Raw genomic sequence first — 26327 nt, forward strand, 5'->3', positions numbered from 1 at the left:
CCCCAGCGTGTCGGCCCCACTCTGTTCCCCACACAGTACAACGGGGCCATTTCCCCAGCGTGTCGGCCCCACTCTGTTCCCCACACAGTACAACGGGGCCATTTCCCCAGCGTGTCGGCCCCACTCTGTTCCCCACACAGTACAACGGGGCCATTTCCCCAGCGTGTCGGCCCCACTCTGTTCCCCACACAGTACAACGGGGCCATTTCCCCAGCGTGTCAGCCCCACTCTGTTCCCCACACAGTACAACGGGGCCATTTCCCCAGCGTGTCGGCCCCACTCTGTTCCCCACACAGTACAACGGGGCCATTTCCCCAGCGTATCGGCCCCACTCTGTTCCCCACACAGTACAACGGGGCCATTTCCCCAGCGTGTCGGCCCCACTCTGTTCCCCACACAGTACAACGGGGCCATTTCCCCAGCGTGTCGGCCCCACTCTGTTCCCCACACAGTACAACGGGGCCATTTCCCCAGCGTGTCGGCCCCACTCTGTTCCCCACACAGTACAACGGGGCCATTTCCCCAGCGTGTCGGCCCCACTCTGTTCCCCACACAGTACAACGGGGCCATTTCCCCAGCGTGTCGGCCCCACTCTGTTCCCCACACAGTACAACGGGGCCATTTCCCCAGCGTGTCGGCCCCACTCTGTTCCCCACACAGTACAACGGGGCCATTTCCCCAGCGTATCGGCCCCACTCTGTTCCCCACACAGTACAACGGGGCCATTTCCCCAGCGTGTCGGCCCCACTCTGTTCCCCACACAGTACAACGGGGCCATTTCCCCAGCGTATCGGCCCCACTCTGTTCCCCACACAGTACAACGGGGCCATTTCCCCAGCGTGTCGGCCCCACTCTGTTCCCCACACAGTACAACGGGGCCATTTCCCCAGCGTGTCGGCCCCACTCTGTTCCCCACACAGTACAACGGGGCCATTTCCCCAGCGTGTCAGCCCCACTCTGTTCCCCACACAGTACAACGGGGCCATTTCCCCAGCGTGTCGGCCCCACTCTGTTCCCCACACAGTACAACGGGGCCATTTCCCCAGCGTGTCGGCCCCACTCTGTTCCCCACACAGTACAACGGGGCCATTTCCCCAGCGTGTCGGCCCCACTCTGTTCCCCACACAGTACAACGGGGCCATTTCCCCAGCGTATCGGCCCCACTCTGTTCCCCACACAGTACAACGGGGCCATTTCCCCAGCGTATCGGCCCCACTCTGTTCCCCACACAGTACAACGGGGCCATTTCCCCAGCGTATCGGCCCCGCTCTGTTCCCCACACAGTACAACGGGGCCATTTCCCCAGCGTGTCGGCCCCACTCTGTTCCCCACACAGTACAACGGGGCCATTTCCCCAGCGTGTCGGCCCCACTCTGTTCCCCACACAGTACAACGGGGCCATTTCCCCAGCGTGTCGGCCCCACTCTGTTCCCCACACAGTACAACGGGGCCATTTCCCCAGCGTGTCGGCCCCACTCTGTTCCCCACACAGTACAACGGGGCCATTTCCCCAGCGTGTCGGCCCCACTCTGTTCCCCACACAGTACAACGGGGCCATTTCCCCAGCGTGTCGGCCCCACTCTGTTCCCCACACAGTACAACGGGGCCATTTCCCCAGCGTGTCGGCCCCACTCTGTTCCCCACACAGTACAACGGGGCCATTTCCCCAGCGTATCGGCCCCACTCTGTTCCCCACACAGTACAACGGGGCCATTTCCCCAGCGTATCGGCCCCACTCTGTTCCCCACACAGTACAACGGGGCCATTTCCCCAGCGTGTCAGCCCCACTCTGTTCCCCACAAAGTACAACGGGGCCATTTCCCCAGCGTATCGGCCCCACTCTGTTCCCCACACAGTACAACGGGGCCATTTCCCCAGTGTGTCAGCCCCACTCTGTTCCCCACACAGTACAACGGAGCCATTTCCCCAGCGTGTCGGCCCCACTCTGTTCCCCACAAAGTACAACGGGGCCATTTCCCCAGCGTATCGGCCCCACTCTGTTCCCCACACAGTACAACGGAGCCATTTCCCCAGCGTGTCGGCCCCACTCTGTTCCCCACAAAGTACAACGGGGCCATTTCCCCAGCGTATCGGCCCCACTCTGTTCCCCACACAGTACAACGGGGCCATTTCCCCAGCGTATCGGCCCCACTCTGTTCCCCACACAGTACAACGGGGCCATTTCCCCAGCGTGTCAGCCCCACTCTGTTCCCCACAAAGTACAACGGGGCCATTTCCCCAGTGTGTCGGCCCCGTTCTGCCAGTCCCGGGCCAAGCCAGTCGGGTTCCTAGGCAACCTGGATAGCTTGGCCCGCCAACGCGCATACAGGGTGGCAGGGTTATGGGACAAGATGGAGACAGCAGGGCAAGATGGAGACAGTAGGACAAGATGGGGACAGCAGGACAAGATGGAGACAGTAGGGCAATATGGAGACAGTAGGACAAGATGGAGACAGTAGGGTAAGATGGGGACAGTAGGGCAAGATGGAGACAGTAGGGCAAGATGGGGACAGTAGGGCAAGATGGAGACAGTAGGGACAAATAAGGACATTAGTGGAGGAAGGAGACAGAAAGATAAGATGGAGACGGCAGTGAGAAAGGAAGATAGCGGGGGGAGTAGGCTGATTGATTTCTCATAACATTGTGCTTTAATCAGTAGAAAGCCCCATTTACACAAGGTACAGGGCAGCGCTATTGTGTCAGCATTATGGCCCCTTTAATGAGACATTGTTTTGACCCTTAATTACACTTTCTGACTGAATGGACAGATTGGTTGGGAATCTTATTAGCCCAAGGGGCAGGGACAATGATGGGGTGGAGGATTAGGAAGCTTCTTTGTACTATATTATTTACCCTTACTATTTGCCCTATGGCCTCCACACTGACACCCATTGTTTGGGGCAGATTGCAAAATTTATAGGTTAATCTCATTTTCCCACAATGCAGCCCAGCACCTTCCCTCCCAGCCCAGTCTCTGCATGTGTGTATTAGTGCAGCCGCCGCCTGGCCCAAATGCCCCCCAGTACCCGAGACTGAAAGAGCAGCTACAGTTACAGCTATGGGGGATTCTCCAACACATGAAAAGGCCTGTGTCTTCCTGGGCATTACTGTGGGGCACAGAAGGCATATCCCCACTCTAAACCCAAGGCCCGGGCATAGTATGTACACTAACTATGGGGCATGGGCGATTTTATCATTATGTTTCTATATGTCTGTAACCTTGTTATGGGCTAAGGGGGCCCAGCCTGAAGGCCAGTTAGGGGGGGATTTGGGGTGAGTGCTTATTTGTGCCCTGGGTACCCCTGGAACTATAGCGGGGTGACTGTTACCCCAATGTTTCTATATATCTGTAACCTTGTTATGGGCTAAGGGGGCCCAGCCTGAAGGCCAGTTAGGGGGGGATTTGGGGTGAGTGCTTATTTGTGCCCTGGGTACCCCTGGAACTATAGCGGGGTGTTACCCCAATGTTTCTATATATCTGTAACCTTGTTATGGGCTAAGGGGGCCCAGCCTGAAGGCCAGTTAGGGGGGGATTTGGGGTGAGTGCTTATTTGTGCCCTGGGTACCCCTGGAACTATAGCGGGGTGACTGTTACCCCAATGTTTCTATATATCTGTAACCTTGTTATGGGCTAAGGGGGCCCAGCCTGAAGGCCAGTTAGGGGGGGATTTGGGGTGAGTGCTTATTTGTGCCCTGGGTACCCCTGGAACTATAGCGGGGTGACTGTTACCCCAATGTTTCTATATATCTGTAACCTTGTTATGGGCTAAGGGGGCCCAGCCTGAAGGCCAGTTAGGGGGGGATTTGGGGTGCTTATTTGTGCCCTGGGTACCCCTGGAACTATAGCGGGGTGACTGTTACCCCAATGTTTCTATATATCTGTAGCCTTGCTATGGGCTAAGGGGGCCCAGCCTGAAGGCCAGTTAGGGGGGGATTTGGGGTGAGTGCTTATTTGTGCCCTGGGTACCCCTGGAACTATAGCGGGGTGACTGTTACCCCAATGTTTCTATATATCTGTAGCCTTGCTATGAGGCCAGTTACACATCCGTAATGTTCCCGAGGGGTTTGCTGTCCCTGCACAATGGGAGGGGCTGGAAGAGAAATGGAGATGGGGAAGAACCAGCGAGTTTGTTAATCAAATCCCAGACTGGAAGAATTGCAGGAAGTTCTGTGTGTTTATTAACCCTTGTTCCGCCTGCCTGCCTTTACCCTGGCTTATCACAAACTACCCCACCCTCTATATTTGTTACCCCATCACCTCAGTTTGTCACCCTCTCTACCTAAGACCCCAATATTCTCCCCCCCACAGACCGTTGTTCTGTCTATTCGCTCCCATTGGTGCCATTTGCACCTTGTACCCAGCCCCTCCCTGTTTGAGGCAGTCGGGACTAGTTCCAGCCTCACAGAGCCGAGAGACTTGTGTGGGAGAGATGAAGCCAACGCTGCCATTAGTGCGCCAGGTACTTTGGGCCCTTGTCACTCAAATGGGCCCTTGTCACTCAAATGGGCCCTTCCATGCACTGATTGGGTCTTTTTCTTGTCACTCAAGCGGCTCTTTCCCCAATCCTTTCACTAATTAAGCCTGGCACTGAAATGTTGGGCATATAACTGTGCCAATATTACATACAATGTAACGAAGGGCATATAACTGGCACTATTACATACAATCTGGGAATACAGTGTTGGGCATATAACTGGCATTATTACATACAAACAATATAACGACGGGCATATAACTGGCACTATTACATACAATCTGGGAATACAGTGTTGGGCATATAACTGGCATTACTACATACAAATAATATAATGACGGGCATATAACTGGCACTATTACATACAATCTGGGAATACAGTGTTGGGCATATAACTGGCATTACTACATACAAATAATATAATGACGGGCATATAACTGGCACTATTACATACAATCTGGGAATACAGTGTTGGGCATATAACTGGCATTACTACATACAAATAATATAACGACGGGCATATAACTGGCACTATTACATACAATCTGGGAATATAGTGTTGGGCATATAACTGGCATTACTACATACAAATAATATAACGACGGGCATATAACTGGCACTATTATATACAGTCTGGGAATATAATGTTGGGCATATGATGGGCATTTAGAGAGAAGTATTTACAGTATACAATTGGATCTTTGTGTGGCCTTTTTGACGTGGCCTCTTGCGTCTCACTGGCCCGGGGGCCAAACGTTTGGGTCAGTAAGATTTGCTATTTCCATCCTTACAGATATTTCCCAGTTATTTAGATCAGCAGGGTTTGGATCTCTTGCTGTGGGGAAGGCTGGGATTGAGGGGTTATCAGACTGCGGGGGGGGTATGTGGCACAGTTTGGGGTGCCCTGTGCATGGGGTTCCATAGAGCAATACACCGGTGCTATAATGATCAGTTATACGTCTCACAGTGCAGGGGAATAAAATCTCCTGTCTGGCATGGATAATCCCCATGTCAGGGACCCCCAGATCCCCTGAGGGCTGAGAGAGTGATCACCCCCTCTTATAACAACAGTCTGCCGAGAGCTGCCACTTTCTATTAAGCTCAAGCCCCAAAGTGAGTGACATTATCAGGCCCTGAGGGCCCCTTCCTGCCAGAGACACAGAGTTTGTGGGAACCGATGGTATCAGCACAGAGACGGGTGCCCCCCGGGCCCTTCTGTTATTCCAGCAACTCTGCCGGGAACCTGACTCCGCACATTATCCTAAATAGCGGAATTCTGTCACCGGCTCCTGTAACACCGTGCCAGCTGCCAAGGTTCTTCTGCCAGCTCTGAGCCCGGGTAACACCGTGCCAAGGTTCTTCTGCCAGCTCTGAGCCCGGGTAACACCGTGCCAAGGTTCTTCTGCCAGCTCTGAGCCCGGGTAACACCGTGCCAAGGTTCTTCTGCCAGCTCTGAGCCCGGGTAACACCGTGCCAAGGTTCTTCTGCCAGCTCTGAGCCCGGGTAACACCGTGCCAAGGTTCCTCTGCCAGCTCTGAGCCCGGGTAACACCGTGCCAAGGTTCTTCTGCCAGCTCTGAGCCCGGGTAACACCGTGCCAAGGTTCTTCTGCCAGCTCTGAGCCCGGGTAACACCGTGCCAAGGTTCCTCTGCCAGCTCCGAGCCCGGGTAACACTGTGCCAAGGTTCCTCCGCCAGCTCTGAGCCCGGGTAACACCGTGCCAAGGTTCCTCTGCCAGCTCTGAGCCCGGGTAACACCGTGCCAAGGTTCCTCCGCCAGCTCCGAGCCCGGGTAACACCGTGCCAAGGTTCCTCCGCCAGCTCCGAGCCCGGGTAACACCGTGCCAAGGTTCCTCTGCCAGCTCCGAGCCCGGGTAACACCGTGCCAAGGTTCCTCTGCCAGCTCCGAGCCCGGGTAACACCGTGCCATGGTTCCTCTGCCAGCTCTGAGCCCGGGTAACACCGTGCCAAGGTTCCTCTGCCAGCTCCGAGCCCGGGTAACACCGTGCCAAGGTTCCTCTGCCAGCTCTGAGCCCGGGTAACACCGTGCCAAGGTTCTTCTGCCAGCTCTGAGCCCGGGTAACACCGTGCCAAGGTTCTTCTGCCAGCTCTGAGCCCGGGTAACACCGTGCCAAGGTTCCTCCGCCAGCTCCGAGCCCGGGTAACACCGTGCCAAGGTTTCTCCGCCAGCTCTGAGCCCAGGTAACACCGTGCCAAGGTTCCTCTGCCAGCTCCGAGCCCGGGTAACACCGTGCCAAGGTTCCTCTGCCAGCTCCGAGCCCGGGTAACACCGTGCCAAGGTTCCTCCGCCAGCTCCGAGCCCGGGTAACACCGTGCCAAGGTTTCTCCGCCAGCTCTGAGCCCGGGTAACACCGTGCCAAGGTTCCTCCGCCAGCTCCGAGCCCGGGTAACACCGTGCCAAGGTTCCTCCGCCAGCTCCGAGCCCGGGTAACACCGTGCCAAGGTTCCTCCGCCAGCTCCGAGCCCGGGTAACACCGTGCCAAGGTTCCTCCGCCAGCTCCGAGCCCGGGTAACACCGTGCCAAGGTTCCTCCGCCAGCTCCGAGCCCGGGTAACACCGTGCCATGGTTCCTCCGCCAGCGCCGAGCCCGGGTAACACCGTGCCATGGTTCCTCCGCCAGCTCCGAGCCCGGGTAACACCGTGCCAAGGTTCCTCCGCCAGCTCCGAGCCCGGGTAACACCGTGCCAAGGTTCCTCTGCCAGCTCTCTATCTCACTGCTACAGTAGCTGCCTGTCTGTTATATTCTGGGACTCTCCCATTAATGTCCTTGTATTCCATTGCACTCTGGGTACCTACCCCAATACACTCTGGGTACCCCCCAACCCCTCCTCCCCCTAATATCCTCATACCCCATTGCACTCTGGGTACCCCCTAACCCCTCCTCCCCCCCTAATAACCTCATACCCCAGTGCACTCTGGGTACCCCCAAACCCCTCCTTCCCCTAATATCCTCATACCCCAGTGCACTCTGGGTACCCCCCAAACCCCTCCTCCTCCTCCTCCTAATACCCTCATACCCCATTGCACTCTGGGTACCCCCCAAACCCCTCCTCCCACTAATATCCTCATACCCCAGTGCACTCTGGGTACCCCCTAACCCCTCCTCCCCCTAATATCCTCATACCCCATTGCACTCTGGGTACCTCCTAACCCCTCCTCCCCCTAATATCCTCATACCCCAATGCACTCTGGGTACCTCCTAACCCCTCCTCCCCCTAATATCCTCATACCCCATTGCACTCTGGGTACCTCCTAACCCCTCCTCCCCCTAATATCCTCATACCCCATTGCACTCTGGGTACCCCCTAACCCCTCCTCCCCCTAATATCCCCATACCCAATGCACTCTGGGTACCTCCTAACCCCTCCTCCCCTAATATCCCCATACCCCATTGCACTCTGGGTACCCCCTAACCCCTCCTCCCCCATATATCCTCATACCCCATTGCACTCTGGGTACCCCTAACCCCTCCTCCCCCTAATATCCCCATACCCCAATGCACTCTGGGTACCTCCTAACCCCTCCTCCCCTAATATCCTCATACCCCATTGCACTCTGGGTACCCCCTAACCCCTCGTCCCCCTAATATCCCCATACCCCATTGCACTCTGGGTACCCCCTAACCCCTCCTCCCCCTAATATCCCCATACCCCATTGCACTCTGGGTACCTCCTAACCCCTCCTCCCCTAATATCCTCATACCCCAATGCACTCTGGGTACCTCCTAACCCCTCCTCCCCCTAATATCCTCATACCCCATTGCACTCTGGGTACCCCCTAACCCCTCCTCCCCCTAATATCCCCATACCCCAATGCACTCTGGGTACCCCCTAACCCCTCCTCCCCCTAATATCCTCATACCCCAATGCACTCTGGGTACCTCCTAACCCCTCCTCCTCCTAATATCCCCATACCCCATTGCACTCTGGGTACCCCCTAACCCCTCCTCCCCCTAATATCCCCATACCCCATTGCACTCTGGGTACCTCCTAACCCCTCCTCCCCCTAATATCCTCATACCCCATTGCACTCTGGGTACCCCCTAACCCCTCCTCCCCCTAATATCCCCATACCCCAATGCACTCTGGGTACCCCCTAACCCCTCCTCCCCCTAATATCCTCATACCCCAATGCACTCTGGGTACCTCCTAACCCCTCCTCCTCCTAATATCCTCATACCCCATTGCACTCTGGGTACCCCCCAAACCCCTCCTCCCCCCCTAATATCCTCATACCCCAATGCACTCTGGGTACCCCCAAACCCCTCCTCCCCCTAATATCCTCATACCCCAATGCACTCTGGGTAGCTACAGTCCCCACTAATAAGCAATTAGAGACATTTGGGTTGGGGGTACGGAGAGTGGCGTGGGCAGTGGGTGCTGGCAATAGGGGTGGGGAGGCTACAGTTGGGTGCCACAGTATTTACCCCATTGGGGTATAACCCTGGTGCTTACAGTTGGTACAATATCGGGGGGGGGGGGCACTGGCTGCTTCCCGGGGTGCCAGGGATGGCTAGCACCGACATGGGCCAAATGGACTCCTGTGGAAATGCCTTGTGGTTTTGCTGCTCCGAGTAGGGAATGGGCCGGGGGCTTGGCCCTTACCCAGGGGATTCTGCCCCCTCAGCCCCTCAGTACTGCCCCCTCCTTCCCTGATATCATTAATATTAATGAGCAGCAAAAGTGCTGGTTCTGTTTAATAAGTTATAGTCACTAGGGAAACGTCTGCCTGGCGCCCCCCCACTCTGAGCCCTGATATTGCCCCCCCCTCCTGCCTCCCCCCTCCTACCCCTGCCCTACTGCCTCCCCCCTCCCCCCTCCTACCCCTGCCCTACTGCCTCCCCCCTCCTACCCCAGTGCCACTCTCCCCTCCTGCCCTAGTGCCACTCTCCCCTCCTGCCCTAGTGCCACTCTCCCCTCCTGCCCTAGTGCCACTCTCCCCTCCTGCCCCTGCCCTCGTGCCACTCTCCCCTCCTGCCCTAGTGCCACTCTCCCCTCCTGCCCCTGCCCTCGTGCCACTCTCCCCTCCTGCCCTAGTGCCACTCTCCCCTCCTGCCCCTGCCCTCGTGCCACTCTCCCCTCCTGCCCTAGTGCCACTCTCCCCTCCTGCCCCTGCCCTCGTGCCACTCTCCCCTCCTGCCCTAGTGCCACTCTCCCCTCCTGCCCCTGCCCTCGTGCCACTCTCCCCTCCTGCCCTAGTGCCACTCTCCCCTCCTGCCCCTGCCCTCGTGCCACCTCCTACCCCTGCCCTCGTGCCACTCTCCCCTCCTGCCCCTGCCCTCGTGCCACCTCCTGCCCCTGCCCTAGTGCCACTCTCCCCTCCTGCCCCTGCCCCAGTGCCACTCTCCCCTCCTGCCCCTGCCCTCGTGCCACTCTCCCCTCCTGCCCTAGTGCCACTCTCCCCTCCTGCCCCTGCCCTCGTGCCACTCTCCCCTCCTGCCCTAGTGCCACTCTCCCCTCCTGCCCCTGCCCCAGTGCCACTCTCCCCTCCTGCCCCTGCCCTCGTGCCACCTCCTACCCCTGCCCTCGTGCCACTCTCCCCTCCTGCCCCTGCCCCAGTGCCACTCTCCCCTCCTGCCCTCGTGCCACCTCCTGCCCTAGTGCCTAGTGGAGCAGAGGGGTGAGGGGCAGCAGTGCAGGGGATGTGCCCCCCATTAAAGTTAATGAATTACAGTAACAACTGGAAGGAATTTGTTGTGAGACAATGGAGAGGCCGGGGCCCCAGCGCCGGGGAGGGGAGGAATCTCACGAGGGCCCAGTGTCAGTTCAGATCAGGCAGCACCGGCTGGGTCTAGTCTGGGCCTGATCTCCCACACCCCCAGCAGCCTACCTGCCCCCCCACACTGGTGCCTCTGGGTACTGGGAATGCCAGGGGGGGCTGTAAGGTGCCACAGTCACTATTTATTGGGCTGGGGGGGGGGGCTGTTTGTGCCTCTGGGTACTGGGAATGCCAGGGGGGGCTGTAAGGTGCCACAGTCACTATTTATTGGGCTGGGGGGGGGGCTGTTTGTGCCTCTGGGTACTGGGAATGCCAGGGGGGGCTGTAAGGTGCCACAGTCACTATTTATTGGGCTGGGGGGGGGCTGTTTGTGCCTCTGGGTACTGGGAATGCCAGGGGGGCTGTAAGGTGCCACAGACAGTCACTATTTATTGGGCTGGGGGGGGGGCTGTTTGTGCCTCTGGGTACTGGGAATGCCAGGGGGGCTGTAAGGTGCCACAGACAGTCACTATTTATTGGGCTGGGGGGGGGGCTGTTTGTGCCTCTGGGTACTGGGAATGCCAGGGGGGCTGTAAGGTGCCACAGACAGTCACTATTTATTGGGCTGGGGGGGGCTGTTTGTGCCTCTGGGTACTGGGAATGCCAGGGGGGCTGTAAGGTGCCACAGACAGTCACTATTTATTGGGCTGGGGGGGCTGTTTGTGCCTCTGGGTACTGGGAATGCCAGGGGGGCTGTAAGGTGCCACAGACAGTCACTATTTATTGGGCTGGGGGGGGGCTGTTTGTGCCTCTGGGTACTGGGAATGCCAGGGGGCTGTAAGGTGCCACAGACAGTCACTATTTATTGGGCTGGGGGGGCTGTTTGTGCCTCTGGGTACTGGGAATGCCAGGGGGGCTGTAAGGTGCCACAGACAGTCACTATTTATTGGGCTGGGGGGGGCTGTTTGTGCCTCTGGGTACTGGGAATGCCAGGGGGCTGTAAGGTGCCACAGACAGTCACTATTTATTGGGCTGGGGGGGGGGGCTGTTTGTGCCTCTGGGTACTGGGAATGCCGGGGGGGCTGTAAGGTGCCACAGACAGTCACTATTTATTGGGCTGGGGGGGCTGTTTGTGCCTCTGGGTACTGGAATGCCAGGGGGGGCTGTAAGGTGCCACAGACAGTCACTATTTATTGGGCTGGGGGGGGTGTTTGTGCCTCTGGGTACTGGGAATGCCAGGGGGGCTGTAAGGTGCCACAGACAGTCACTATTTATTGGGCTGGGGGGGGTGTTTGTGCCTCTGGGTACTGGGAATGCCAGGGGGGGCTGTAAGGTGCCACAGACAGTCACTATTTATTGGGCTGGGGGGGGGGGCTGTTTGTGCCTCTGGGTACTGGGAATGCCAGGGGGGCTGTAAGGTGCCACAGACAGTCACTATTTATTGGGCTGGGGGGGCTGTTTGTGCCTCTGGGTACTGGGAATGCCAGGGGGGCTGTAAGGTGCCACAGACAGTCACTATTTATTGGGCTGGGGGGGGGCTGTTTGTGCCTCTGGGTACTGGGAATGCCAGGGGGGCTGTAAGGTGCCACAGACAGTCACTATTTATTGGGCTGGGGGGGGGCTGTTTGTGCCTCTGGGTACTGGGAATGCCAGGGGGGCTGTAAGGTGCCACAGACAGTCACTATTTATTGGGCTGGGGGGGCTGTTTGTGCCTCTGGGTACTGGGAATGCCGGGGGGCTGTAAGGTGCCACAGACAGTCACTATTTATTGGGCTGGGGGGGGGCTGTTTGTGCCTCTGGGTACTGGGAATGCCAGGGGGGCTGTAAGGTGCCACAGACAGTCACTATTTATTGGGCTGGGGGGGCTGTTTGTGCCTCTGGGTACTGGGAATGCCAGGGGGGCTGTAAGGTGCCACAGACAGTCACTATTTATTGGGCTGGGGGGGGGGGCTGTTTGTGCCTCTGGGTACTGGGAATGCCAGGGGGGCTGTAAGGTGCCACAGACAGTCACTATTTATTGGGCTGGGGGGGGCTGTTTGTGCCTCTGGGTACTGGGAATGCCAGGGGGGCTGTAAGGTGCCACAGACAGTCACTATTTATTGGGCTGGGGGGGCTGTTTGTGCCTCTGGGTACTGGGAATGCCAGGGGGGGCTGTAAGGTGCCACAGACAGTCACTATTTATTGGGCTGGGGGGGGGGGTGTTTGTGCCTCTGGGTACTGGGAATGCCAGGGGGGCTGTAAGGTGCCACAGACAGTCACTATTTATTGGGCTGGGGGGGGCTGTTTGTGCCTCTGGGTACTGGGAATGCCAGGGGGGCTGTAAGGTGCCACAGACAGTCACTGTTTGGCTGAAGGTAGGCCTGTGATTGTCAGCCTTTGGGCCTGGGGACGTGGAATGGTTTTTACAAGACAAGTCAAACTGCACATTTTGCTGATCAGCAGCACTCGCTTGGGCTCAATAACAGACCCTATACCTGTGCCGGACAGAGGGGGTATCCCTTACCCTATCCCTGGGGTATCCCTTACCCTGTTTGTGCCTCTGGGTACTGGGAATGCCAGGGGGGCTGTAAGGTGCCACAGTCACTATTTATTGGGCTGGGGGGGGGGCTGTTTGTGCCTCTGGGTACTGGGAATGCCAGGGGGGGCTGTAAGGTGCCACAGTCACTATTTATTGGGCTGGGGGGGGGGCTGTTTGTGCCTCTGGGTACTGGGAATGCCAGGGGGGGCTGTAAGGTGCCACAGTCACTATTTATTGGGCTGGGGGGGGGCTGTTTGTGCCTCTGGGTACTGGGAATGCCAGGGGGGCTGTAAGGTGCCACAGACAGTCACTATTTATTGGGCTGGGGGGGGGGCTGTTTGTGCCTCTGGGTACTGGGAATGCCAGGGGGGCTGTAAGGTGCCACAGACAGTCACTATTTATTGGGCTGGGGGGGGGGCTGTTTGTGCCTCTGGGTACTGGGAATGCCAGGGGGGCTGTAAGGTGCCACAGACAGTCACTATTTATTGGGCTGGGGGGGGCTGTTTGTGCCTCTGGGTACTGGGAATGCCAGGGGGGCTGTAAGGTGCCACAGACAGTCACTATTTATTGGGCTGGGGGGGCTGTTTGTGCCTCTGGGTACTGGGAATGCCAGGGGGGCTGTAAGGTGCCACAGACAGTCACTATTTATTGGGCTGGGGGGGCTGTTTGTGCCTCTGGGTACTGGGAATGCCAGGGGGGCTGTAAGGTGCCACAGACAGTCACTATTTATTGGGCTGGGGGGGCTGTTTGTGCCTCTGGGTACTGGGAATGCCAGGGGGGCTGTAAGGTGCCACAGACAGTCACTATTTATTGGGCTGGGGGGGGCTGTTTGTGCCTCTGGGTACTGGGAATGCCAGGGGGCTGTAAGGTGCCACAGACAGTCACTATTTATTGGGCTGGGGGGAGGCTGTTTGTGCCTCTGGGTACTGGGAATGCCAGGGGGGGCTGTAAGGTGCCACAGACAGTCACTATTTATTGGGCTGGGGGGGCTGTTTGTGCCTCTGGGTACTGGGAATGCCAGGGGGGGGCTGTAAGGTGCCACAGACAGTCACTATTTATTGGGCTGGGGGGGGGCTGTTTGTGCCTCTGGGTACTGGAATGCCAGGGGGGCTGTAAGGTGCCACAGACAGTCACTATTTATTGGGCTGGGGGGGGGCTGTTTGTGCCTCTGGGTACTGGGAATGCCAGGGGGGCTGTAAGGTGCCACAGACAGTCACTATTTATTGGGCTGGGGGGGCTGTTTGTGCCTCTGGGTACTGGAATGCCAGGGGGGCTGTAAGGTGCCACAGACAGTCACTATTTATTGGGCTGGGGGGGCTGTTTGTGCCTCTGGGTACTGGGAATGCCAGGGGGCTGTAAGGTGCCACAGACAGTCACTATTTATTGGGCTGGGGGGGCTGTTTGTGCCTCTGGGTACTGGGAATGCCGGGGGGGCTGTAAGGTGCCACAGACAGTCACTATTTATTGGGCTGGGGGGGGTGTTTGTGCCTCTGGGTACTGGGAATGCCGGGGGGCTGTAAGGTGCCACAGACAGTCACTATTTATTGGGCTGGGGGGGGTGTTTGTGCCTCTGGGTACTGGGAATGCCAGGGGGGGCTGTAAGGTGCCACAGACAGTCACTATTTATTGGGCTGGGGGGGGCTGTTTGTGCCTCTGGGTACTGGGAATGCCGGGGGGGCTGTAAGGTGCCACAGACAGTCACTATTTATTGGGCTGGGGGGGGTGTTTGTGCCTCTGGGTACTGGGAATGCCAGGGGGGGCTGTAAGGTGCCACAGACAGTCACTATTTATTGGGCTGGGGGGGGTGTTTGTGCCTCTGGGTACTGGGAATGCCAGGGGGGCTGTAAGGTGCCACAGACAGTCACTATTTATTGGGCTGGGGGGGGTGTTTGTGCCTCTGGGTACTGGGAATGCCAGGGGGGGCTGTAAGGTGCCACAGACAGTCACTATTTATTGGGCTGGGGGGGGGGGCTGTTTGTGCCTCTGGGTACTGGGAATGCCAGGGGGGCTGTAAGGTGCCACAGACAGTCACTATTTATTGGGCTGGGGGGGGGCTGTTTGTGCCTCTGGGTACTGGGAATGCCAGGGGGGCTGTAAGGTGCCACAGACAGTCACTATTTATTGGGCTGGGGGGGCTGTTTGTGCCTCTGGGTACTGGGAATGCCAGGGGGGCTGTAAGGTGCCACAGACAGTCACTATTTATTGGGCTGGGGGGGGGGCTGTTTGTGCCTCTGGGTACTGGGAATGCCAGGGGGGCTGTAAGGTGCCACAGACACTCACTATTTATTGGGCTGGGGGGGGCTGTTTGTGCCTCTGGGTACTGGGAATGCCGGGGGGGCTGTAAGGTGCCACAGACAGTCACTATTTATTGGGCTGGGGGGGGGCTGTTTGTGCCTCTGGGTACTGGGAATGCCAGGGGGGCTGTAAGGTGCCACAGACAGTCACTATTTATTGGGCTGGGGGGGCTGTTTGTGCCTCTGGGTACTGGGAATGCCAGGGGGCTGTAAGGTGCCACAGACAGTCACTATTTATTGGGCTGGGGGGGCTGTTTGTGCCTCTGGGTACTGGGAATGCCAGGGGGGCTGTAAGGTGCCACAGACAGTCACTATTTATTGGGCTGGGGGGGCTGTTTGTGCCTCTGGGTACTGGGAATGCCAGGGGGGCTGTAAGGTGCCACAGACAGTCACTATTTATTGGGCTGGGGGGGGGGCTGTTTGTGCCTCTGGGTACTGGGAATGCCAGGGGGGCTGTAAGGTGCCACAGACAGTCACTATTTATTGGGCTGGGGGGGGGGGCTGTTTGTGCCTCTGGGTACTGGGAATGCCAGGGGGGCTGTAAGGTGCCACAGACAGTCACTATTTATTGGGCTGGGGGGGCTGTTTGTGCCTCTGGGTACTGGGAATGCCAGGGGGGCTGTAAGGTGCCACAGACAGTCACTATTTATTGGGCTGGGGGGGCTGTTTGTGCCTCTGGGTACTGGGAATGCCAGGGGGGCTGTAAGGTGCCACAGACAGTCACTATTTATTGGGCTGGGGGGGCTGTTTGTGCCTCTGGGTACTGGGAATGCCAGGGGGGGCTGTAAGGTGCCACAGACAGTCACTATTTATTGGGCTGGGGGGGCTGTTTGTGCCTCTGGGTACTGGGAATGCCAGGGGGGCTGTAAGGTGCCACAGACAGTCACTGTTTGGCTGAAGGTAGGCCTGTGATTGTCAGCCTTTGGGCCTGGGGACGTGGAATGGTTTTTACAAGACAAGTCAAACTGCACATTTTGCTGATCAGCAGCACTCGCTTGGGCTCAATAACAGACCCTATACCTGTGCCGGACAGAGGGGGTATCCCTTACCCTATCCCTGGGGTATCCCTTACCCTATCCCTGGGGTATCCCTTACCCTATCCCTGGGGTATCCCTTACCCTATCCCTGGGGTATCCCTTGCCCTATCCCTGGGGTATCCCTTGCCCTATCCCTGGGGTATCCCTTGCTCTATCCCTGGGGTATCCCTTGCCCTATCCCTGGGGTATCCCTTGCCCTATCCCTGGGGTATCCCTTGCCCTATCCCTGGGGTATCCCTTGCCCTATCCCTGGGGTATCCCTTGCCCTATCCCTGGGGTATCCCTTGCCCTATCCCTGGGGTATCCCTTACCCTATCCCTGGGGTATCCCTTACCCTATCCCTGGGGTATCCCTTACCCTATCCCTGGGGTATCGCTTACCCTATCCTTGGGGTATCGCTTACCATATCCCTGGGGTGGGCACCCTTGTTGGTAGGTCTGCTTTTGAATCTGCCATTCCTTTTAGGTTCCTTTACTGCACTGCTGTTGGGCCGAGGTGTAATTGTCCCAGTGCCGGCACCCTGAACTCGTTAGTGATTGGCTCATCCAGACAGACATGTGATCCACACACCTGGCCGGGCAGCCTATTCCCATCAGTGCGGGGCAGGGAGGGTTAAACTAAGGTGGCCTCCGTACCCCTTTAAAATCAGGTACATATCAGACTGAATATTTATCTCTTCATACTACGTGGCTAAATGGATTCCATTTCAGTCTGCAGCGTGTCTCTATAGTAATGGGTCAATAAAAATGTATTGCAAATGCTTCTAAAGAGGTAGCCACTGTGGCCCGAGGCTATGTGAGGGTGCTATGCAGCCCTACAGGCAAGGAATCATCTGGGATACCCAAGTGCCCCACTCCCAGCATGCTCAGCCCTCCAGCCTTTGCACCATTGGGTTACCCCCGCAGGCAGGGGCATAGCTTAGTCTCCTGGGTCCTTACCGGGCCCCTATTCCCCCCTATTCCCACTCCCATTATTATTATTATTATTATTATGCCAAATGCTTATCTATGTTGCAAGGTACGTGCTGCAGACTGTACTGGTTTCTATGCAGCAATACTACATGCACCAAAACCACCTGCTCCTAATCCCAGGGATTTGATTGGTTTCTAGATGCACAGCTAATTAGCCTTTTATTTCCATCCATGCTGCCCTGGCACCTAACGAGCAGCTAATTAGCCCTGCAGTGTAGCCATAGTGGCTATTCCCATAGCCCAGGTGTAAGGAATGGGCTCCTGCGCAGGTTGCTGTATAAAGCATTTGGCTGTCCCATTGCATTTCCCTGCAGAAGCTGCATCTGTGCCATTGATTTGCCTGGAACAGCCGCCCACGGGAAGCACGAGCTGCACATTCAGCTGCTGGGAACTCGCCCCCCCCTGCCATTAAGCCAATTGCTGGTGCAGCATTCTGCAGCTCCCCCCCCCGGGCAGTGCCAAGCATCTATTCACTGTGCCCCTCTCAGCCAAGTATATCTGCCCCCCCAGTTGCACCATATACCAGCACCCCAATGTCTCTGCCCCCAGTCCCCCTGTAGATGTGGAGTAAATACTGGGGTTGCAGCCCCTTGGGGCCCAGCTGAGCCGCAGTACAGACATATTGCAGGTGTAACGGCTGAGTACCTGCCCCCCCCCCCACCCCTGTACTGCACCACTCGGGGGGGGCACTGCCATATACATTTGTGCTGTTTGTATAGCTGGCTCTGTTATAGCTCTGTGTATTGCCCCGGGGTAGGACCGGCTCACTTATAGCTCTGTGTATTGCCCCGGGGTAGGACTGGCTCTGTTATAGCTCTGTGTATTGCCCCGGGGTAGGACCGGCTCCCTTATAGCTCTGTGTATTGCCCCGGGGTAGGACTGGCTCTGTTATAGCTCTGTGTATTGCCCCGGGGTAGGACTGGCTCTGTTATAGCTCTGTGTATTGCCCCGGGGTAGGACCGGCTCCCTTATAGCTCTGTGTATTGCCCCGGGGTAGGACCGGCTCCCTTATAGCTCTGTGTATTGCCCCGGGGTAGGACCGGCTCCCTTATAGCTCTGTGTATTGCCCCGGGGTAGGACTGGCTCTGTTATAGCTCTGTGTATTGCCCCGGGGTAGGACCGGCTCCCTTATAGCTCTGCGTATTGCCCCGGGGTAGGACTGGCTCCCTTATAGCTCTGTGTATTGCCCCGGGGTAGGACCGGCTCCCTTATAGCTCTGTGTATTGCCCCGGGGTAGGACCGGCTCCCTTATAGCTCTGTGTATTGCCCCGGGGTAGGACTGGCTCTGTTATAGCTCTGTGTATTGCCCCGGGGTAGGACTGGCTCTGTTATAGCTCTGTGTATTGCCCCGGGGTAGGACTGGCTCCCTTATAGCTCTGTGTATTGCCCCGGGGTAGGACTGGCTCTGTTATAGCTCTGTGTATTGCCCCGGGGTAGGACTGGCTCCCTTATAGCTCTGTGTATTGCCCCGGGGTAGGACCGGCTCACTTATAGCTCTGTGTATTGCCCCGGGGTAGGACCGGCTCCCTTATAGCTCTGCGTATTGCCCCGGCGGTAGGACCGGCTCCTTATAGCTCTGCGTATTGCCCCGGGGTAGGACCGGCTCCCTTATAGCTCTGCGTATTGCCCCGGGGTAGGACTGGCTCTGTTATAGCTCTGTGTATTGCCCCGGGGTAGGACTGGCTCTGTTATAGCTCTGTGTATTGCCCGGGGTAGGACTGGCTCCCTTATAGCTCTGTGTATTGCCCCGGGGTAGGACCCGGCTCCCTTATAGCTCTGTGTATTGCCCCGGGGTAGGACCCGGCTCCCTTATAGCTCTGTGTATTGCCCCGGGGTAGGGCTGGCTCTGTTATAGGCTCTGTGTATTGCCCCGGGGTAGGACTGTCTCCCTTATAGCTCTGCGTATTGCCCCGGGGTAGGACCGGCTCCCTTATAGCTCTGCGTATTGCCCCGGGGTAGGACCGGCTCCCTTATAGCTCTGCGTATTGCCCCGGGGTAGGACCGGCTCCCTTATAGCTCTGTGTATTGCCCCGGGGTAGGACTGGCTCTGTTATAGCTCTGCGTATTGCCCCGGGGTAGGACTGGCTCCCTTATAGCTCTGTGTATTGCCCCGGGGTAGGACTGTCTCCCTTATAAGCTCTGTGTATTGCCCCGGGGTAGGACCGGCTCCCTTATAGCTCTATGTATTGCCCCGGGGTAGGACTGGCTCCCTTATAGCTCTGTGTATTGCCCCGGGGTAGGACCGGCTCCCTTATAGCTCTGTGTATTGCCCCGGGGTAGGACTGGCTCTGTTATAGCTCTGTGTATTGCCCCGGGGTAGGACCGGCTCCCTTATAGCTCTGCGTATTGCCCCGGGGTAGGACTGGCTCCCTTATAGCTCTGTGTATTGCCCCGGGGTAGGACTGTCTCCCTTATAGCTCTGTGTATTGCCCCGGGGTAGGACCGGCTCCCTTATAGCTCTGTGTATTGCCCCGGGGTAGGACCGGCTCCCTTATAGCTCTGTGTATTGCCCCGGGGTAGGACCGGCTCCCTTATAGCTCTGTGTATTGCCCCGGGGTAGGACTGGCTCTGTTATAGCTCTGTGTATTGCCCCGGGGTAGGACGGCTCCCTTATAGCTCTGCGTATTGCCCCGGGGTAGGACTGGCTCCCTTATAGCTCTGTGTATTGCCCCGGGGTAGGACCGGCTCCCTTATAGCTCTGTGTATTGCCCCGGGGTAGGACGGCTCCCTTATAGCTCTGTGTATTGCCCCGGGGTAGGACTGGCTCTGTTATAGCTCTGTGTATTGCCCCGGGGTAGGACTGGCTCTGTTATAGCTCTGTGTATTGCCCTGGGGTAGGACTGGCTCCCTTATAGCTCTGTGTATTGCCCCGGGGTAGGACTGGCTCTGTTATAGCTCTGTGTATTGCCCCGGGGTAGGACTGGCTCCCTTATAGCTCTGTGTATTGCCCCGGGGTAGGACCGCCTCACTTATAGCTCTGTGTATTGCCCCGGGGTAGGACCGGCTCCCTTATAGCTCTGCGTATTGCCCCGGGGTAGGACCGGCTCCCTTATAGCTCTGCGTATTGCCCCGGGGTAGGACCGGCTCCCTTATAGCTCTGCGTATTGCCCCGGGGTAGGACTGGCTCTGTTATAGCTCTGTGTATTGCCCCGGGGTAGGACTGGCTCTGTTATAGCTCTGTGTATTGCCCCGGGGTAGGACTGGCTCCCTTATAGCTCTGTGTATTGCCCCGGGGTAGGACCGGCTCCCTTATAGCTCTGTGTATTGCCCCGGGGTAGGACCGGCTCCCTTATAGCTCTGTGTATTGCCCCGGGGTAGGGCTGGCTCTGTTATAGCTCTGTGTATTGCCCCGGGGTAGGACTGTCTCCCTTATAGCTCTGCGTATTGCCCCGGGGTAGGACCGGCTCCCTTATAGCTCTGCGTATTGCCCCGGGGTAGGACCGGCTCCCTTATAGCTCTGCGTATTGCCCCGGGGTAGGACCGGCTCCCTTATAGCTCTGTGTATTGCCCCGGGGTAGGACTGGCTCTGTTATAGCTCTGCGTATTGCCCCGGGGTAGGACTGGCTCCCTTATAGCTCTGTGTATTGCCCCGGGGTAGGACTGTCTCCCTTATAGCTCTGTGTATTGCCCCGGGGTAGGACCGGCTCCCTTATAGCTCTATGTATTGCCCCGGGGTAGGACTGGCTCCCTTATAGCTCTGTGTATTGCCCCGGGGTAGGACCGGCTCCCTTATAGCTCTGTGTATTGCGGGTGGGTGGGCATTCCTGTGGCCCCTAGCTGTGGGTGGGTGGGGCTCCTGTGGCCCCTAGCTGCGGGTGGGTGGGCATTCCTGTGGCCCCTAGCTGTGGGTGGGTGGGGCTCCTGTGGCCCCTAGCTGTGGGTGGGTGGGGCTCCTGTGGCCCCTAGCTGCGGGTGGGTGGGCATTCCTGTGGCCCCTAGCTGTGGGTGGGTGGGCATTCCTGTGGCCCCTAGCTGCGGGTGGGTGGGCATTCCTGTGGCCCCTAGCTGTGGGTGGGTGGGGCTCCTGTGGCCCCTAGCTGTGGGTGAGTGGGGCTCCTGCGGGCCCCTAGCTGCGGGTGGGTGGGCATTCCTGCGGGCCCCTAGCTGCGGGTGGGCATTCCTGTGGCCCCTAGCTGCGGGTGGGCGGGGCTCCCATGCAGCAGAGTCAGCAGCGAGTGCAGTGATTGGCCGGCGGGAGGTGCCACGCTGCACTGCGGAGGGAGCGGCTGGAAATGCAGGATCAGCTCTAAGTGTCTCCGGGGGGAACGGAGGGAAATCCACTCGTCTTACTGTGCCGCATAGGAACCTGCCCCCCCCCGGCCCAAACCCACTGGCGCTGCCCAAACCGCACACCAGCCCCTGTGTCTCTGTTCCTCACTGATTCCTCCCCCCCTGCCCAGCTGCAGGATTAACCCCTTCCCCTCCCCACACACTGCCCTTTGCACCAGCCAGACCGGGGCCGTGGGGCAGATATACAGGGGCAGGGGGTACAGGGGCACATCCCCGGGCATGAAAGCGCCTGATCCAGAGGTGGCAGTAGCGCCAGGGTTCCCTGCATCAGTGGGCACAGCCGTGCCCCATGGGGAACAGAAGGGCGGAGCCAAGCGCAAGTGTGCGGAGTTGCAAGGCGCATGTTTGGGCGCATGTTTGGGCGCAGGTACCTTTACTGGGAGGGGCTTTAGGCGCAACTGACTGCGGGGAAAAGTGCAAGTTGCCCACTGTGCTTGCAGATGTTACTGCATTTCTCCTTATATTATATGGCAGGGGGTAACTGGCAAGAAGGGGCATTATGGCCCCCGATTCCCTAATAGTCTCGGGGCCACAGGCTGCGCAGGGACCACTGATATCTAATGGGACACAGGGCAAAGCGATAGTATTCTCCGGCTAATCAGCCCCCGGGGCAAAGGCAAATACACAGCCGGGCCTGAGACAATGGGGCCCCTCCCTCACTCACAATGGGGCCCCTCCCTCACTCACATTGGGGCCCCTCCCTCACTCACATTGGGGCCCCTCCCTCACTCACTCACTCACAATGGGGCCCCTCCCTCACTCACATTGGGGCCCCTCCCTCACTCACATTGGGGCCCCTCCCTCACTCACAATGGGGCCCCTCCCTCCCTCACTCACATTGGGGCCCCTCCCTCCCTCCCTCACATTGGGGCCCCTCCCTCCCTCCCTCACATTGGGGCCCCTCCCTCCCTCCCTCACATTGGGGCCCCTCCCTCCCTCCCTCACATTGGGGCCCCTCCCTCACTCACATACAATGGGGCCCCGGGTTCCTTATTGCAGGACATTTCCATTCAATGAGAGGGGGAAGCACATTTGTAAATGATTCCCCCCTTTGTCCCACTACAATGGAACCTTCTGTGACATCAGGAAGTGGGAGGGGCCTGCTAATTGTGTATTGGGGTAATTACAGCTTGGGGGTAGAAAGGGTAAATGAATTAAAACTGATTTATGGGTCACACACTGCAGGGTAACTCCAAGCACAGGGCCGAAGCAAAAGGCCTGCTCCCAAGAGCTGACAATCCAAAGGATAGAGGGGCCCGTGGGGCAGACTGCCCCCCACCCATAAACACACAGAGCTTCGTACAGGGGCCCCAAGTTTCCCTTCATCATTCCCATGTGTCTGGTAATGGGGATAAACCTTCTGGGGATTCTGGGAATTTTAGCTCAATAAAAGGTTGGAAATTACCCCCCCCCCCCCCCCCCCCCCCCCCCCCCCCCCCCCCCCCCAGCCAGTGCAGCTTTTAGCTCTCTACTGACACCCAGTGTTCAACTTTGTTACTACAACGGGAGATGTTTGGTTTTCTTTTAATAATGTATTATTATCACTCATGTATTATACAGGATTATATACCCCCTACAGTAAATGATAAGGATATTAGCAGTCACTGAGGGGTTATGTGCCCCCCATATAAAGGCACAAGGCTGCAGGCTGAGTTATACAGGGAACTCTGAGTATCACTCATGTATTATAAGGGATAATGTACCCCCTACTGTAAATGATAAGGATATTAGCAGTCACTGAGGGGTTCTCTGCCCCCCATATAAAGGCACAAGGCTGCAGGCTGAGTTATACAGGGAACTCTGAGTATCACTCATGTATTATAAGGGGTAATGTACCCCCTACTGTAAATGATAAGGATATTAGCAGTCACTGAGGGGTTCTGTGCCCCCCATATAAAGGCACAAGGCTGCAGGCTGAGTTATACAGGGAACTCTGAGTATCACTCATGTATTATAAGGGATACTGTACCCCCTACTGTAAATGATAAGGATATTAGCAGTCACTGAGGGGTTCTGTGCCCCCCATATAAAGGCACAAGGCTGCAGGCTGAGTTATACAGGGAACTCTGAGTATCACTCATGTATTATAAGGGATACTGTACCCCCTACTGTAAATGATAAGGATATTAGCAGTCACTGAGGGGTTCTGTGCCCCCCATATAAAGGCACAAGGCTGCAGGCTGAGTTATACAGGGAACTCTGAGTATCACTCATGTATTATAAGGGGTAATGTACCCCCTACTGTAAATGATAAGGATATTAGCAGTCACTGAGGGGTTCTGTGCCCATATAAAGGCACAAGGCTGCAGGCTGAGTTATACAGGGAACTCTGAGTATCACTCATGTATTATAAGGGATAATGTACCCCCTACTGTAAATGATAAGGATATTAGCAGTCACTGAGGGGTTCTGTGCCCCCCATATAAAGGCACAAGGCTGCAGGCTGAGTTATACAGGGAACTCTGAGTATCACTCATGTATTATAAGGGATACTGTACCCCCTACTGTAAATGATAAGGATATTAGCAGTCACTGAGGGGTTCTGTGCCCCCCATATAAAGGCACAAGGCTGCAGGCTGAGTTATACAGGGAACTCTGAGTATCACTCATGTATTATAAGGGATACTGTACCCCCTACTGTAAATGATAAGGATATTAGCAGTCACTGAGGGGTTCTGTGCCCCCCATATAAAGGCACAAGGCTGCAGGCTGAGTTATACAGGGAACTCTGAGTATCACTCATGTATTATAAGGGGTAATGTACCCCCTACTGTAAATGATAAGGATATTAGCAGTCACTGAGGGGTTCTGTGCCCATATAAAGGCACAAGGCTGCAGGCTGAGTTATACAGGGAACTCTGAGTATCACTCATGTATTATAAGGGATAATGTACCCCCTACTGTAAATGATAAGGATATTAGCAGTCACTGAGGGGTTCTGTGCCCCCCATATAAAGGCACAAGGCTGCAGGCTGAGTTATACAGGGAACTCTGAGTATCACTCATGTATTATAAGGGATAATGTACCCCCTACTGTAAATGATAAGGATATTAGCAGTCACTGAGGGGTTCTGTGCCCCCCATATAAAGGCACAAGGCTGCAGGCTGAGTTATACAGGGAACTCTGAGTATCACTCATGTATTATAAGGGGTAATGTACCCCCTACTGTAAATGATAAGGATATTAGCAGTCACTGAGGGGTTCTGTGCCCCCCATATAAAGGCACAAGGCTGCAGGCTGAGTTATACAGGGAACTCTGAGTATCACTCATGTATTATAAGGGGTAATGTACCCCCTACTGTAAATGATAAGGATATTAGCAGTCACTGAGGGGTTCTGTGCCCCCCATATAAAGGCACAAGGCTGCAGGCTGAGTTATACAGGGAACTCTGAGTATCACTCATGTATTATAAGGGATAATGTACCCCCTACTGTAAATGATAAGGATATTAGCAGTCACTGAGGGGTTCTGTGCCCCCCATATAAAGGCACAAGGCTGCAGGCTGAGTTATACAGGGAACTCTGAGTATCACTCATGTATTATAAGGGATAATGTACCCCCTACTGTAAATGATAAGGATAGTGAGGGGTGCATTATACAGCAGTAGGTATATGGGTATTTGCAGGGTAGTTGCACTATGACGTGTAGAGGAGGGGGCAGTTTGGGGCAGTTTGGGGCAGGGAGGAGACACCCAGTTTATCCCCATGGAATGAATGAGACAAGCGCTGGCGCAGGTTCTGGTATAACTGGATCCGGCCCGGTGCCGCCCCCCCTGTAATAATGAGCTGCTGTAAAAGTACAAATTGGGGTGTAACCCCCCCACGTGGGATCCTACTGAACCCAATACAGACATGTCAGTGTCGGCACAAACCCTACGGCGCCCCCTGCTGTATATCAGGATTATTACACAAATGGGTCTTTTACACTTTCCTAAATATTGTCTCCCCTAGGGGCCCTGTGCCCCCCCCCCGGTGCTACTGTAAAGGGGTAGATGTTAAGCTCTTGGGCATGAGAGGGAGTGGCCCCAGCGCCTCAGCAGGTTGGGGGGGTTTATGGCACTGGGGGGCAGTGATACAGTAATGGGGGGAGAAATATAACCTGTCTCTCTGTATATGATGGGGGGGGGGCAGAACCAGTGTTGGGGATAGGGGGCCCCCGCCAGTCACATGATGCTCAGTAATAGGGGAGGAAGATAAGTATATAGGCCTATGGCACCCTTAGGTGCAGGTCAAGCCACCCCCAAGGGGTGACCCCCTCTATTGCCCCCTCCTTCACTGGGTAAAAGGTGACACCAGTAGGGGGCAACCAGGAATGTTGTAGAGAGAGATGGGGGGGCTGGAAAAACCCCAGAATCCCTATTTTTATTTGTTATTACAGTTTTTTCTGATGGCTTAAACCCTAACTGTGATTCTTATAGCACAATTTCTAAAACTATTAATACTTATAGCAAAACCACTCACTGAGTTGGCAAAACTAAAAGCACAAACACTGCTTTGCACTCACTTTGCAATTTTGTAACACACACTTTGCAAAACTGTAGGCACAATTCACTGCACAACACTCTTTTTGCAGAACTTTAAACACAACTCACTGCTTACACTCAATTACCAAATGTCCAACACACTCCTAGCAAAATTATACACATGTATGGCTATCATTAACACTATGTTGCCAACTGTCTGGCACACTTTCACATGTGAAAACTGTTTTAGATAATTAGTTCACTTTGCAATCAGCCTAAGCACTATAAATAAGCCACAGGTAAGCTGTCTATGTGGAGTACAATGGAAGGAGCAGTAAGAGTGAGAAGAGTGAGAATCAGAGGAGGCCGAGGGAGAGGACGAGGAGGCCGAGGGAGAGGACATGGAGGTGAAGAAGCGAGAGGGTTGGAGGAAGTTAGAGGAAGAGGACAAGGAGGAGCAAGAAGAGGACGAGGAGGGGAAAGAGGAAGGGTAAGAAGAGTAAGAAATAGAATAACTGATGACATCAGAGTTACATTAGTGGACCATGTCATCAACCATGGG

Source organism: Xenopus tropicalis, chromosome 2 (assembly GCF_000004195.4).
Source record: "Xenopus tropicalis strain Nigerian chromosome 2, UCB_Xtro_10.0, whole genome shotgun sequence".
Classification (NCBI taxonomy): Eukaryota; Metazoa; Chordata; class Amphibia; order Anura; family Pipidae; genus Xenopus; species Xenopus tropicalis.